At 45.4% G+C, this 12,072-nt stretch overlaps 1 protein-coding gene across 5 annotated transcripts in view; it reads right to left on the bottom strand.

Annotated features, from left to right (window-relative positions):
• The window catches only part of KCNJ1 (potassium inwardly rectifying channel subfamily J member 1), a 30,266-nt gene extending 19,158 nt beyond the window's left edge, over positions 1-11,108 (bottom strand). For 2 of the 5 annotated variants that reach the window (XR_015241214.1, XM_086678682.1), the window contains exon 1: positions 10,914-11,108. The gene's annotated coding sequence lies outside the window, so the exon portion shown is untranslated. Of the gene's footprint in view, positions 1-333; positions 376-8,462; positions 8,519-10,913 lie in introns of all 5 variants that reach the window. The other 3 variants (XM_086678684.1, XM_086678683.1, XM_086678685.1) reach the window with 3 other exon arrangements.
• Between the last annotated feature and the right edge of the window lie 964 nt (positions 11,109-12,072).

The following is a 12,072-nucleotide window of genomic DNA, read 5'->3' as shown; positions in this document are numbered from 1 at the left end:
CTTTGCTTGGAGGGTCGAGGACTCCTAGTGAAGAGGCAGCCAAAGTTTGAGTTGGCATTTGGGGAATAATTTTAATTCCCAGTCTGGATCTGAGCAGGCGGCTGGCTCCAGGACCAGCTCGGAAGTGTCTGTACGAGCTGCACAGGAAATGCTGGGAAGGCCATGCAGTCTTGCCTGGGGGGAGATGCCAGGCCTCGGGTAACATCCTTCTGCCTCCCACGTCTCTGTCCCCACTGGCTCATCTAAAAGGGTCTCCCACCAGAACCTCTAGGAGAGGGTGACAGGGGCTCTGGGCTGCTTTAAAGAGGACTGATGCGGCGTATTTTTGCATACCTGAGACCCAGAAGGAGGAGACGTTGTCTGTCTGGCTGGCTTCTAGGGGAAAATTAACAAAGGAGAGAAAAGGCTGAGGAACAGAAGAAAAAAAACTGGCCATAAATTGATGAAATTGGATTAGAGCATGGAGATGTAATTGTGCCAAACCAATTGAATCCCCTCTGAGGTTAGCATTACCAGATTTCCAGATACAGCAGCAGCTGCAGCATGGGCCTTGGTGATGCGCCTGGCACAATCCTTTCTCTAGAAGCTCTTAGCAGAGGTTCATTGCCCATGACCGTTACGCTGGGGGTGAAAAGTGCACCTTCCCCCAACCACGTACCAGGACATCACACCTGGGGACAGTCATCTTGGGTTGAGAATTCTCCAAAAAAATTTTCCTAGCACCCTCCTCTTTTCCTTCTCAGCACCTAATACAACCTACGTTACATTTATTTTTCTTAATCGGGGATTTCCTCAGCTCTGTCAATGGTACAACCACCCACTACTTCAAGCAAAGCCTTGATTCAGTCTTGATCCTTTCCCTTTCTGTCATCCCTGCACCAGCACGATTCATCAGCCAGCCTCGTCTGCTCTTTTGACAAACCATGTTCAGAACCTGTCTGTCTTCTTCACCCCAACCCTGTTGTCCAAACCACGTAAGTTCTTGAGGGGGCTATAGGATCTCTCTGCTATCTCTCCCTCTTCCCCATGATACATTCCCCACCATCAGAGTGAGGTGTTAACGGTGTAAATCAGATCAAGTTACCACCCTGCTAAAGCCTCTCTTGCCTTCCTCTCGTCCTTATGACCTCAAGGCTCTATATGACCCGGACTCTGCCATTCTCCCCAGCACCCCCTCATATCACTGCCACCTCATTCCGCTTTCACTTCTTCCCATCTTGTCACTACAGATGGCATCTTGTTTGTTTCCCTCTTTCCTACATGTTTACCTCCTATCTCACCTCTGCTAGAACATTCACTCCCAGAGAGCAGCCTGCCTCGTTCTCCTCTGAATCCCCAGCACCTAGATCCATAGTGGGAACCCAAGGACCATTTCTTGAGGGGCACCTGGGTGGCTCAGTTGGTTAAGCATCTGACTTCAGCTCAGGTCATGATCTCACGGTTCGTGAGTTTGAGCCCTGCATCCGGCTCTGTACTGACAGCTCAGAGCCTGGAGCCTCCTTTAGATTCTGTGTCTCCCTCTCTCTCTGCCCCTCCCCTGCTCATGCTCTGTCTCCCTCTCTCTCTCAAAAATAAACAAATTTTTTTAAAATTTTTAAATAAATAATAAATTAAAAGAAATATTTCTTAAGTGAGTGAAAGCCTGTGTCTTCCCCTGGCTGAAAGAGCAGTCTGAGGACTTGCTCTGATCTGTTCACCGCTTTATATCCAAGGCACCCACTGGGCTGTGCATGTAAGAGAGAGAGGGAAAGAGAAGGAAAGAGAAGTTATTTTCCTCCAAGTTGCATCTGAACACATTTTTTATTTTCTCACCCAACTAATGACCAAATAAACATCCAGCGATGGCATGAAAATGACACGTGGTAAATTCATAAACGCCCACGCCGATAGGTAGCAGGGAGATCTCGAATGTTCACAAGCATTGCATGCATTTGTGGGCTTTTGTTCTCTCATCTTTCAAAGTTAAGCTTAGGTTTTCTACAATGTGTAGTGGCACATACATCTCATGTATTATGAACTCAATACTGTGCTTGGAAATGTGTATAAGAAATGCATGTGTTTTTGAGAACTCATTTACGGGATAAAAAAAAACTGCCCGTTTTTAGCATCGATTTACTTGGTCGTGGGTTTGGAGGTTTTAAGAGTGCAAAAGCAGCTGAACCATGTGCAAAGGCTCAGAGAAGCTGAAGAAAATGTGGCTGAAATAGAAAGAGCCATCGGAGTGCAAGCCTGCAGTGAGGCCCTGGGATGATGGTTCCCATTAGCAGGCAAGGGCAGCTGGAAGCAAGGAGAGGGGGTACTCTACTGGCCAAGCAGAAGCACCCAGAGAAAAGCCCCTCTCCTTCAGGAATTGTGCAATCTAGGGCTGAGCCCTGAAAGGAAAGATATCCAGAATAGCATTAAATAAGTCAACTACACACCACCGTGTTTCACTATTAGAAAGACCCGTTATCTCTCTGGCTACAGCTGGTGTTTGTGGAATGAATGAACTGATGAATGAAGGCGAATGGGAAGGGGCTGTATCTTTTCATGTTATTCAGAGATGAAAGGAGACAAGATGTATAAAAGTAACTGGCAATTAATTAATGTTCCTTGAAGTTTTCTTGCATCTAGTTTAGTCTTGAGGGTAGCTTTTCTTCTAACCCGTGGATCAACATAAACTAACATTTATAGACCTTACTAGGGGTGCCTGGGTGGCTAAGTCAGTTAAGCAGCCGACTCTTGATTTCGGCTCAGGTCATGATCTCAGGGTTGTGAGATGGAGTCCTATGGTGGGCTCTACGCTGGGCGTAGAGCCTACTTGAGATTCTCTTTCTCTCTCTCTCTCTCTCTCTCTCTCTCTCTCTTCTATAGCTTGTGCACTCTCTCTCTCTTATTCTCTCTCTATCTAAAAACAATAAATAAATAAATAAATAAATAAATAAATAAATAAACAAACAAACAAAGTTTCATTATGGCCTTACTACGTTCCAGACCCTCTCCATGCTCACACTCAATAGTTCCACCATCATTATTATTCCAAGTGTGTAGAGGGGAAAACCAAAGATCAGAGAAGCCGAGTTATTAATCCAAGTTCACAGAGCTAGAAAGTTAGAATTCAGCCTACTGTAGTTTCAGCTGGTATATATGTCCCTTGGGTTTAATTACCAGAAGCAGCTCATTAAAATGTATCCGTTCCAATGTGACTTTTTTGGCACAGACAGAAGGCTGGCGGTGTATTCTCTATAAGATCCTCATACCAGCTGGGAAGATAGCCTCTCCTATGTGGTTGGAGGCATGCTGCAGGGTTTGATTTTACTTTGCAGGATTGAGGTCAAAAGGTTGAAGTTACTGCAGGGGAAAGGGAACAACTTTTGCTGACTATCTACCATGTGCCAGAAACTGGTTTTGCAGAAATGCAAAATTTTATTTTATTTTATCCTCACCATGGCCCCGTGAGGTAGATATAATTATTCTGTTTTACAGGAGAGGAGCTGAGGCATAGGGAGGTTTCAAGGAGGCAGAGCTGGGATGAGAGCCCAAGTCTTCTAGATCCTTCTACCACAAGTCCCATAAGATTTGGCCCATTTAATGGATGAATTCCAATGTCCATGGTAAGGGAGGAAAGGCAGAAAGGCAGAGGGGAAAAGGCAGGCTCTCCATTTGTTTCCCTTCTTTCTGTCCTTCTTGCTTGTTCTTCCTTTTCTTATTCTTCCTTGTTATCTCTCTGTCAAAAAATATTTATTGAGAGTCTATCACTTACTAGGCTCTGTGCTAGGCACTTGGGATATAGTATTAAAAAGATCGAAATTCAGGGGGGTGGAGAGAGCTGAACAGATAATAAAATAAAAAAGAAACCAAATAAACACAATAATATAGATCATGATGAGGGTTAAGAAAGTCACAGTACCTGCAGGTAACCTTGACAAGTATTGGTAATCGGGAGGGCATGGGCCACCAAAGATGGTGAGGGTAGCAATGCCAAGATGAGAGAGGGAAGGTACTCACTGGGGCCAAGGGTAAGCTCAGAGTCACCCTCCCTCACTCCCTGCAGCAGCACTTGCTGACTCCTTTCCAGGGCATTGCTCAGAGAGTTCTAGAATGTCAGGAGAGTTCTGAAAGGAGGTCTGCCTCCACCCTAGGATGGGCACAGATCAAGCTTCAGTTTTCCCATCTGTCAAATAATAGTAATAGTAATAGCTACCTCCAAGGGCATCATACAGATAAAATGATGTAGAGTTTGGGAAAATCCAGATGGGTGATACAAAAGTGAGTTGGAATTGTAGCAATAGGGAGTTCATTCGGTTAGACATAAGGAAGGACTTTTTGACTGAAAGGGTAATATGATGCTATAGCAGTTTTCCAATGAAGAATCTTACCTATGTTGACAATTTAAAATAGAAGCAATAACTATATGCCTCAGATAAGTGCCTGACAATCCATAGGTGTAGTGGCATGGAGTGAGTAAGTGTGGAAATGAATGCATTTTTAAATATGGATGTGATTTGCAGGAAGAGAAGCACTGAAGAACTCAGGAAGTCTTTCTGCTATTACTATGTCAGGGATTCCAGAAGATTCTATCAGAAGAAAAGTGGCAGTATCATCAATTGGAATATTGAAAAGTAGCCCACTGCCACTGCAAGGGTAGGTCCTTGTAGTTCACATCAGCTTGATCAAGGGGCCCGGAGACCCACAGCGTGGAGGTTCTCGCTACAGGGCCAGGAGCTAGCATGATGCAAGGAGAGTGGAAAGAAGAAACCAGTCTGGAGCTGCTCCAGAAATTGAGAGGCTCTGAAACCCAGGTGTGATGCCGAGGGAGATCCGTGGAGACCATGTGACCCAGCTCTCCCCTGACCAACTCATGTGACCGGTCGTTCACAACCTGTGCCCCGGTGCAGTCATTTCCCTGAGACATGGGGACCACATCGCTGGCCTTGCCTAGAATACTTTGAAAAGCAAAACTGCACTGTGAACAATGGGATTACTTTTAGTGACTCCAGGGCAAGGAGAGTCATCAGCGCAGGGGTGAAGCCAGCCTCTTTCTGTTGGGTGTTGTACCCCCTCTCCATCCCCAGCCACGGACTCTAGAATGGCTCAGCATCTGGTCACTAATCAACAACTAGTGCTGTTTTTACTGTATCTGCATCTGGAAATTAGCCTTTTTGTGGTCTGGCTGTTAGAGTCCCCGTGCCCCGCCTTGCCCGCGTGGCTAAGCAGGCAAAGACACATCCACTGCAGGCCAGCTTCTGCCAGACTTTGTTATAGTGAAGTGGCCAGCTGAGGGGACCGAAGAGGTCTGCTTCCTACGGCAGCACTCGCTGGTAACTGAGGAGGGATGGGGGGCCTGGGTGGGGGCAGGGTGGTTAGAATGGCACCACTAGAGGGGCTGGATCACTTAGAACAGAAGTGCCAACATTCAGGAGTGAGGACACCAGAGCCTGGAGCAGGAGGGCCAAGAGTAGGCAGGGAACAGAGGAGGTGAAGAAAATCTTGATTTATTGGCTGCCTGGGGTTTATGGCACCTCTGGGGTCTTTGGGACCTCAGGCAGGAAAAAAGCTACAAGGCCTATTTATCCTGGAGGCCCAGGCAGCCTGAAGAAAGCCTGAATGGGACAGGTAGCCAGAGGTGGCTGTCCCTGGGACACACCTAAACTGTGTGTCATTAGAAACACGTATCTGCTTCTCTAAGCCACTAGACAGAGCGGGATCATTGAAGGTACACTTCTGTGGTACAAGGACATAAGACAAGAGTCAGGAGCTCATGTTCCACCCCTTTCTGGGACCTGGGGTTGAGAAGAGACTTCCAAGAGCATATTGGTGAGCAGCCCCTGAACCACTTCCCAAACAGACACAGGTGATTACATACGGATTGTAGTTCCCTCTGAGATCTCTCACCAACTCTCAACACCGCTACAGCCCAAGCTTCTCCTTGATATCTACTCAAATCCTGAGGCTGAGGTTTGAATCCACCGTCATCTTGTCTTCAGTAGGCATGAGAAAACCAGCCCCCTCCTACACTGGAAAGCAATGTTAGCCCACCACCCCTGGCCAAACTTCTCAAAAGATGACCCATTTCCCATCTTTACTTCCAGGCCACGATGGGCAGACTCCTTGGGAGGAATGGGGCCGCTTCCCGCCCTGAGTCCTGGATCTGTCCACTCACATTGTTCCAGGCGCCAGCCAGGACTGGGCCCACATCCCCCCCTGCACCACACCCCTCCCTACACTGCCACTAGACACTTAAAGAAGCGTCTTTGTAGAAATCCAAAACTGCAAATACCACCACAGGCTGGAAACACCCAGCCAAAGGCACACATGTATGAAAAGGTGAATAAAAGCCAAGCCCTGTGCACATGTTTCTCTATTTCTCAGCCAGCCTCTTTCTTCGGTGGACTTCCTCTCGTCCGAGTCTTAACAGAGGCGAGCATTTGCGTTGGCTGAAGAAGGAAGCCTTGAGTCTCACACACAATGCCTCAAGACAATGCAAGGGAACATGAAGATCCCCAGACCCTGAAGGGATTCTTGGACGTAGTCCAGGTATGCATTCTTATTAGGGCCTCTCAGGTCTCCTCTTCTTCCCCCCATCTGGGGGGATGGAGTGGCTGGGAGAGGAGACGAGCCTTGTCTCCTCAACCACTCCACCTCTCTCAGGCCACCCTAGAAACAGACTCCGTAAGAGAGCCCCACCAGTTAGAATGTGCCTCATTTCTGCCTGTCACTCACACCTGTCCTTCCAGTGAGACCGAAAGTTCTGCACGGTAGGGACTGGGTCTTCACACTTTAGAAAAGCCCAATACAGAAAGCTTCTTTCTAAGGTGACCTTCTGGCCATTCCTGTGACTTATCTCTGAATCCAAGTCAAGCTCTCCATACTGTATGCATAATTCATCAGTGGCCTACCTCCCTAACCAGCAGAATACCTTGGTCCCTGAAATGGTCGAATGAGCCGTCCAGCACAAGACTGGGATTACTCTTATCTCTCTGAACATAACATCATCGGACTTGATCGCCAAGGGGCCAGATTTCAGGGAGTCTTTTCCTGTGAGAAGGTAGCAACAGTTATTCATAGTTTCCAGACACTGTCGCGCTCCTCAAGGACAAATGGCAGATCTGGATAGAGCCAGAAAGCTCCCAAGAATTTAATCAAAGGCAGTGAACCATGAGTCTTCCCCTAGGGGTAGTCACCTGAGAGAGCTTTGGTTGTTCTAAATGCAAAGACAATATTAACCTGTTGCTGCCAATGGGGTCGAGCTGCATATCTAAATCTGCTCCCTGGGGATATGGTGCCACATTGATCCATCCTGCTAAATACAATTCTTGAACTCAGGCAAAGAAACATTGGTGTTTGTGCAATCGGAAGTGAGGGAGGGTGGTGGAGATTGGGAAATTGTAAATAAATGGAAATTTCTGGCTTGCGTTTCACAGAGTATTCAAGAAGAACCTTAGAATGCAGAATTTACATGCATCTAACTAGAATGCAGAATTTACAAGGCTTGATAACTACAGAATGTAATGTAATGTGGGACAGATATGTGCACACTGAGGCAGACTGTTGCATCCTGGGGAACCAATTTGGGAAAATAACAAAAGGCTTCTTTGAGTGAGGAAGTTACTGACCGAAAGTGACACTGGATGCATTCAGACTGGTGTTTTTTGGGGATTTTGAGAAAGTCACTGCACTACTCAAGACTGTAGTTTCTTGTTTTGCATAATGGGTGAAATGGATTTGATGAACCTTTAGAATTATTGTTTAAAGTTAGTTCCAATGTTCTGGTGTTTTACTGTGATGTTACTAGGTTGAATTTTCTATTAACAGCTAGAGCCCTTAATAAGAGTTTCCAGGAGAAACAACTTGGATTCTTAGTAGTCTTGAAGTTGCCCAGACTCTGTATTATTCTTTTTTTTTTTTTTTTCTGTTATTTTCAAACAGAACCAGGGAGTTTCACGTGTGAGGGCAATGTTCTCTATTTGCTCACAGATTCTGACAAGGCAACAGCAAAGACAGTGACACTTGCTCTGAACATCCTTCATAGTAAATTCAGCAAGGAGGGCTTAGGATCATTCCATCTGGAACCAAGAACTGACTCCTATGAACCCTTTGACCTTAAGGTTGTTTTCCGTTTATCATTGACTTGTCTAGGGGTCTACCTCTTATATGTCTTCACACTAATTTTTCCTTCATCCTTTTTCTTTCTTTCTTTCTTTCTTTCTTTCTTTCTTTCTTTCTTTCTTTCTCTCTCTCTTGCTCTCCTTCTTTCTTTCTTTTTTTCTTTCATTCTTTTTTGAAGGTGTTTTGTTGGTTTGGTTTTATTCTGTTTTGTTTTTCCAGTTTCCATATACTCCCTGTTTGTTCATGAAGATTATGAACTATATAATCAAGCCAGCCACTTTTTTGCTATCTAGAGCAGAGCTAATAGCATTCATGAATCTTATAGATTCCAAAAGACAGAGCAGACTGGGAAGGTCTATGTCCTTTCATCTTACATTTTGACTTAGACTAAGTCATCACATTCCACAGTCCAGTATGTTCTTTTCTCAACCTGTAAAATCAGAGTGATTTTATTGGCCTTGAGATGAAAGTAGATGGCCACTTTGGGCTTTCTTTGCCTCAAGCCTCTTATCAAGCTGACCATCACTTCCCCCTCTGAAAACACCCAGCTAGTGTGGAGGAAAAAAAAGGTATTAAATAGATGTCTTTAAAACTAATTACTATACTCAACTACCTTCAATTGATTATTGGGCAAACTTTGATTTCTGTGCCAATAAATTCATTCCATAGTGACTTGACACTTGACATCTTTCCTCACCCCTCCCCTACCACCCATCCCCAGCCACACCAGCTTCATATTCCTTGTATATGCCGTCATCTCTCATGCCTTCATATTTTTGTAAGTGCTATTTCCTTGTTCTGGAATGCTTTCCCCCCCTGCCCCCGGCAGGCCCCATCCCGTCTACCCAAGGAGTTGAGGATCATGTTTCCATGAAGTCTTTTTCAGGCACAGTAGGATGTCCTTCCTGTGTATGCAACAATTAAATCACGACTACACTGCGTGTAGCAGGACTTATTCATCATCGTATGTATCCTGCTAGAGGGTAATCACCTGTTTCCGTGTATGTACCCCCTAAACTGTAAGTGCCGTGAGAACCAGAGCTATTCAGTAACTTCCCAGGACCAAGCACAATTCCCACAACATCATGAGCGCTCATTATAAGCTTGTTGAAAGGCAAATGAGGGAAGGAAACCTATATGTATAATAATAATATTAATGAGGACACTATTGAAGAGAAGAAAAGCAATAGTCATCATTAGCATCTTAAATGGTAGAAGTGAGAGAGGTGAAGTTTGGGTCACACTCAAGGTCAAGCTGCTGAGATATAGAAGCGATCCCAGTGAAAACTTGACGAGAAGGAATTAGGAAACACTAAATCCACAGGAGTCACGGGGCAGGTAAAAGGTAAAGCATGAGAGTCGAAGCCGAAATCTTTGGAAAATCACTGAGCTGTGAACAGGTCGAGGGTAGATTTGTAACCTAGCATAGAAAAATGAATTGCCGACAACAGGAAAGTGACATGCATGAGAAATTCTGAATTTCGGCTCTGTAGAGCAAAGCATTCTTGGCAATTACAGTATTTTAAATATTGAATTTTTAAAAAACCAGAGAAAACTGAAAGTCACCCAAGTTCCAAGAACCATTCACAAGTAATCCACTTACCGCGCTTCTTGCAAATTTAGCCCTGCCCCTAAACTGACTTGGAGTGCTTCCTTACACAGAAGAAAATCAATCTTTATGCCTTTAAGTATCAAATATGTATATATGATATATATGTGTGTGTGTGTATATATACATATATATGTGTGTATACATTATATATGTGTGTGTGTGTGTGTGTGTGTGTGTGTGTATATATATATATATATATATATATATGTATATATAATGTTTTTCCAATGGCTCACACCTTCTCAGATGCCCCTACCTCACCCTGCTTTGAAGAAACTGAAGCTGACTGAGTGAGAATACATTGTCACAAAACAGCATACAGTGAGACACGGCAAACCAAGCTCATGACTAAAGGGCACCCACTGGCAGACCTGGATACATTTTTGTCTAAAATGGCCCCCTGATCACAATCACCATGTTTTGCTCTATTTTGTATGCCCAACTAAAGAAAAAGAAAAACTTTTCCCCAAAGTCTTGTCTGTTGCAAAAGACAAACTTCTTCTGAGCAACTATGCATAATCTATACGACAGAGATGTTTGGACAAGGGGGCTCTGTGCCTGGTCACTCTGGGGTTTCTACAAAGCAGAGCATAGGGAAACATTTGCCATTCACTGCTACAAAGCACTTGTCACAGCAGAAATGTAGGGATTTGAATAAATGTTGAGAAATCCGAATGCATTCACTCTTAATCTGGCAACATTTCATCAAAGGAAGGAAAGGCATTTGGGACAAGGGAAGCAAAATGTCTTACCAACACATCTGACCCAGGTAAGCATTGCACCTTTTCCATAATAGACCTCATTAGCACCTTTATCCTCCATCTTCATGATGGAGAAGCACTAAGAGAGGTCCTACTATTACGCAAGTTCTTGCAGCAATGGAAAGGATGCCATCAGGGACCAAATCCCTGAACATATCTCTACTACCAGGAGGGGAAGACCATGGAACCAGGCATGGTGGGACCAGAGGTTCTTGCTGTGCTCCAGCTCTGGGCTGAGAAATGGCCAAGAGGCAGCAGGATGAAGCTCACAGTTTGTAATCCATATGTGACAGGAGATAGAGAGCATCAAGTGAGCAAGTTAAAACCACACTTCTAATCCCCCGGAGTGGTAGGTGGTCTGTCTAGACTTGAGGTATGGAAAAGAGGGTTAAATTTCCACCAGAATTAACTTTTCTTTTCTACAGAGGCGGTGTGGCATTTCTCCCCCTTACCTCATGGATTGCCAGAGTAAGCGTAGAAACAAAAACCCAATCTCTTGGTCCCCAAGAAAGCAGCCAGATCCTTGATGTGGGCAAGACTTTGCACCTTTGGTCCAAGAGTTTGGGTATTCCAGGCGAGGGTGCTGAGGCCCTGTTGGTTTTTACGAGTCTATGGGTCAGCTCAGACCGGCTGCCAACTCATGTGTATGCAAGAGCTCTCAAAGAACATAGTTTACTTTAGAACTGGATCCAACAAGAGTAGGCGTGGCAGTGAAATGGGCTAGACACACCAGAGGTGTTGAGCTGCCAGGGCTAATTAAGAAAGATTTGTTTATGGAGCCATGACTTGGAACCACAAGGTCAATTCTCCGATGCTGACAGATTTCCAAGTCAAATTCATGAGGTTGCGCACATGTGCACATAGGGTAGGTGCCCCCAGGTGTGGGTGTTGGGGGTCCCCAGGGAGCCCCTCCAAAGCTTTCCTGCTCAATGGCTCACTCAGTGACCACAGAAGGTCAAGCTGCCCTGACCTTCCCTTGACCATTCATCTGTCTCCCTGGTCCCAACACAATGTAGAGCTTTGTAGCAGGGACTTGACAGAACTGGCTAGGTGGGAGCACCCCCCTGCTTTACCAACTACGTTACCTGAGAGCAAATTCCTAGATTCTTATCCTCTGAAGTCCATGGTGGGGAGTGAGATAATGTATGTAATGCACTTGGCATCGACACTCATGGAAGTCAACATGCCCCAAGCATCACCCTTCTTATCTCCTTCCCACCCCCACCCCGTAGGCCCCACCTCCCTCTAGACCATCCTAAAGGAGACAAGATCTTGTCTTGCCCCCCTTGCGATGCTCTCTTAGTGTTCCTCCTTGTCATGTGTGTCCTCCATGGACCGTCACTCATTTCACTGTGGGTCACTCCCTGGAGCATCAGAAAACAGTCTCCTTAATAAGCGGTCATTGTTTTCATGGAGGAGTTGGGGGGTTGGAGGCAAGGATATGGGCAGGTCACACATCCCTTTACTGTCTGCCCCCTTCTTCTTCAATCAATACCACACTAGACGTTACGAGGTTTCGGACTTTATTTGTCTCAGCGATTGAAAGAATGGCAGAAACTGAAGAGTGGCACCATAGTTTCGAGGCCACGTGTCAGCGATTCTGACGCCATT

Source organism: Puma concolor, chromosome D1 (assembly GCF_028749965.1).
Source record: "Puma concolor isolate L17-30 chromosome D1, mPumCon1.1.hap2, whole genome shotgun sequence".
Taxonomy (NCBI): Eukaryota; Metazoa; Chordata; class Mammalia; order Carnivora; family Felidae; genus Puma; species Puma concolor.
This window is presented reverse-complemented; position numbering and strand designations above follow the sequence as displayed.